The sequence below is a fragment of the Littorina saxatilis genome, unplaced genomic scaffold (genome assembly GCF_037325665.1).
Source record: "Littorina saxatilis isolate snail1 unplaced genomic scaffold, US_GU_Lsax_2.0 scaffold_1631, whole genome shotgun sequence".
NCBI lineage: Eukaryota > Metazoa > Mollusca > Gastropoda > Littorinimorpha > Littorinidae > Littorina > Littorina saxatilis.
This window is the reverse complement of record NW_027129345.1, coordinates 10,643-15,000: the sequence shown is the minus strand read 5'-3', so window position 1 is coordinate 15,000 and position 4,358 is coordinate 10,643. Positions and strand designations below refer to the sequence as shown.

The 4,358-nt window shown below is 39.3% G+C and overlaps 1 long non-coding RNA gene across 1 annotated transcript in view; it reads right to left on the bottom strand.

Moving 5' to 3' along the window:
- The window catches only part of LOC138957620 (uncharacterized), a 3,422-nt gene extending 1,022 nt beyond the window's left edge, over window positions 1–2,400 (bottom strand). The window contains exon 1 of the long non-coding RNA XR_011453099.1: window positions 1,811–2,400. This is a non-coding gene — a long non-coding RNA (uncharacterized lncRNA). The remainder of the gene's footprint in view (window positions 1–1,810) is intronic.
- Between the last annotated feature and the right edge of the window lie 1,958 nt (window positions 2,401–4,358).

Here is a 4,358-nt window from a genome sequence, read left to right as displayed (position 1 = left end):
TCTTCATTACACTAAATAACATCCATCTTAAGACCTATTTTGAGCCTTAATTTAAGTTGACTAGTAATGATATTAATCATAATGTATTTATTTTTATAATGTACAAACTAGAGTATGTATGTGGATATGTGTGTGATGGTGCTGGTATGGATATGTGTGGTTTGGGTTATGTGTGTACTGATGTGTACATTTTATGTGTTTTGTATGTTTTGCGAGTGCGATTTTATGTGATGTTATTCTGTACACCAGCCAAAACAAAATGTCTGGTATATTAGATAATAAACGCACCTTTAAATTTATTAGCGACTACACCCCGTCACCCTCCAGTCCCCCTCCCCCCCCCCCCCCCATTACACCCTACACTTTTAACATTGTATAAAAAATCATGTCCCAATATAGGTCCCTAGTTACCTGGGAGGACGTTAAGCTCCATAATCAACATCAACAACGTATTGAATTGAATTGAAAAGCTGGGGTTAGGAGGTCTAACTTCTTGAATTAAAGTGGTTTTTTTCTCAGGTGCATGTAGTTTTTTATTTGCTTGAAATCATGGTGTATTCTGGTTGTAAGAGAAGAGTCAATTTCCTTGTAAGCCTGCAAAATTAAGATTTGTCATTTTTGAAGTACACAAGTTTTTGTAAGAGTCCAAAATAGTCCAGGATAAGGAGGAAAAACATAGGGTGGGTCAGGAAATCTGAAACATTGCATAGTTTTGTTTTGCCTATGTAGACACAAAAAGTACTTAGAGCACTCCCCCCCCCCCCCCCCAAGAGAGCATAGCTTAGTTTTAATTATTTTAATGCCACTGTTAGCAAGAGGAGTACTACAGACAGCAATCAAACAGTGGATTTTTTCTGTAGACATTGTTATTTCTGTTTAGGTGTTTCAGTAGTTTTCTATGCGGATAAATCATGCTGCATGATCACTAGAAACAATCCAGCTCTGTAGCATGCAAGTTTTTTAAAGGTTTTTTTCCCATGTTACTCTGAGAGAAAAAAAAACCCACAGAGATAAAGTTGAACTGGCAGTTTGACTGAAGCAGTGGTAATAACACAGAGTTGTGCTCTTCCTACAATCAATGTTTTGATGTGGATGATGATGTCCGAACATGTACTTGGTTGTATTATTTTGCTAGACTATTTGTTTCTGTTAGATATATCTGCTCACATGATTGTTGTTCATAATTTGACATTACATTTACTGCTGATCAAAATGTATTGTTGGAATAGGTCTGCTTAATATTCTGACTGCAGTTTTGTAATAAAATCAAATAACACAGATGTTTTAAGTATCAAAGTGCTTTTCACACACACACACACACACACACACACACACACACACACACACACTCACACACTATGAGTATGACTGCAAACATGAATTTGTACTTGTATTAATTATAATTACTGTATTACAGAACCTGATCTGAAAAAAAGGACAACAGCAAATTATTCATGCAAGCTTGCTGTATTAACGATTTTTTTTATCCATTTAATACAACACTGAATTAAAAGATAACAACTATAACAACGTGTGTGTGTTTGTGTGAATGTCTATGTGTATATGGACGGACACTGATTAAACCTGAGACTCATCGATTACCCAGGTGAGTGTAAAAGAGGGAGAGAGAGGGGGAACTTTAAGGTGGGTGCATGGGGACGGACATGTATGTTTTAATCTGTAATCTTAACACATGTGCTTAAAATTAGGAACAGATGTCATTCCACTACAAATACTGTCAGTCTGACAAAAACGCCCAGTGACACTGAACCTATCCCTTACAGAACACATTCAGTATACATGTACTCACTTCCTTTCGTCTGCGTTTAGTGAAAGCAGATCGTTCTGATGACATTGGTATCCGGTTTCTGACCTCCTGTGAGTGGTCAACAATTGTCGGAACTGGAACTGCGTCAGGCAACAGCTGTTTTGTGTGTGCCAGGTTTTCTTGCCGGCTTAACTGCGTTCACATTGGAAGAAAGTGTCGCGAAACACAGCACATCGTGTTGGCCGTTTCCAGTTAATCAGTCTTGCTGCAGAAGTTGTAAGCCCATCGGAAAAAGGTGACAACTGATGCCTGAACCTTTTTTCTATACTTCATAGCTATCAGCAGCCGTGCGCATTCCTTCGGCGTGTTGTTGATGCTCGATGTAGGCAAACGCCCACTTGAGCCTAAGCTGTACACGAAATGACGTCACAGCCGGTTCTCGTCTACTGGCGGCCATTTCGAAGTCTCGTTTAGCAGACGAATTTGGCGGAACGTTTTTAATTAAATCACAATGATAAAGCTACGAATTGGTGAATTTCTTTACATTTTTGGAATCTTTAGGTGCATTTCTCTAACCTTCAGTCATCGGTTAGTGGTTCTAATAACCTTTAAAACAGCGTGGTCTGGTCCTTTAATGACCTTGGTCATTAAAAATCTGAAAATTGTAAACAAAACATTTTTTTTTAAACGATCCAAATTTACGTTCATCTTATTCTTCATCATGTTCTGATTCCCAGAAACATATAATTAATATGTTATGTTCAGATTAAAAACAAGCTCTGAAAATTAAAAATATAAAAACTATGATTGAAATTAAATGTCCAAAATCGATTTAAAAACAATTTCATCTTATTCCTTGTCCGTTCCTGATTCCAAAAAACATATAGATATGATATGTTTGGATTAAAAACACGCTCAGAAAGTTAAAACGAAGAGAGATATAGAAAAGCGTGCTATCCTCCTCGGCGCAACCGCTACCGCGCTTTTCTGGATTGTTAATTTCACTGCTTTTGCCACGAGCGGTGGACAGACGATGCTACCAGAAAAAAATGCAATGCGTTCAGTTTCATTCTGTGAGTTCGACTGAGCTTGACTAAATGTTGTATTTTCGCCTTACGCGACTTGTCCATTTCCCATGATCTGAGAAATTCAGATCTTGAAAGGCAGAGAGTCTTAACATGGTGGTATTTGTTTGTTTGGTTTTTTGTTTGCTTAACGCTCAGCCGACCACGACGGGCCATATCAGGGCGGTACTGCTTTGACATTTAACGTGCGCCACACACAAGACAGAAGTCGCAGCACAGGCTTCATGTCTCACCCAGTCACATTATTCTGACACCGGACCAACCAGTCCTAGCACTAACCCCATAATGCCAGACGCCAGGCGGAGCAGCCACTAGATTGCCAATTTTAAAGTCTTAGGTATGACCCGGCCGGGGTTCGAACCCACGACCTCCCGATCACGGAGCGGACGCCTTACCACAAGGCCAACCATGCCGGTGTGACGTTTTCATCTTTCGCCGAGTTGATATTTCGCTTCTCGGCCTCGTTGATCTAGTATAAACTCTACACTGAACAAAAAAACACCCTTCGATAGTACTGATGAGCGACCTTGTGTACCTTACATTCATGGGGCCAAATTTGTCCAACCAATTTGTTTTATTTAACTTAGAAATTTGATTCATCCTAAAATGTTTTGCTTGTTACTCAAGGGACGTAACCACTCAGTACACGTTTTCGAAGAATTCGATTTTGGGGGTGAAATCTATTAAATTGTACCACCAATTTTCTTCACATGCAAGAAACTGACATGCTTTTCGTCCATAAATAATCTCACTTCCTTAATTTTACCAGGAAACAACATTTCAGTCTTGAGTATATGTCGAGGGGGAAATATGTACACAGGCGAAAGATGAAATCGTGACACCGGTACACATGGTGGTACATTTAGTGACACTTTGAGAAAAAATCACTTTTTATAGCAGAAGTTGTCTTATAAAAGTTGGTTTAAAACAGACGTCCGACGGAATCTACACCATGACAAGCAATGTAATTAAAGACCCATTCAAATGTGAGAAAACCAGGTTTCAATCCTGATATTAACAAGAAATTCCTCTGATAGGAAAAACACCCCCGTAAAGGGAAATAACCTTCTCAGTTGGTGGCAGTGAGAATGGTTATTTCCCTTTGACCAACGGGGGTGTCCGTCTATAAGTCGTTGTATAATTTTAATCCACCAATAACTCCCTAACCGTGTGTTTGACTGGTCCCAATTTTTGTAAGGACCGTCTCAGGAATGTATAGAACCTGTTCACCAAGTTTGGTGACGATCGGTCCGTTCATTCTTGAGATCTACTTGCGAACACAAACACCGCCACAAACACACAAACACATCGAGTGAAACCTATACACGTGTAATTAGGCGAAGTTTACTTCGCGAAGTCCACTTCACAAAGCTCACCGTGCAAGAAGCTTTGGCGCTGAATTTTCAATAAAAAGACTACGCGAAACCATCTTCGGACTCAATAAAGGATACTCTTAGGAGGTTGACTTTAAACATTGAGGTAAATATAATGAGAGTATTAACAGG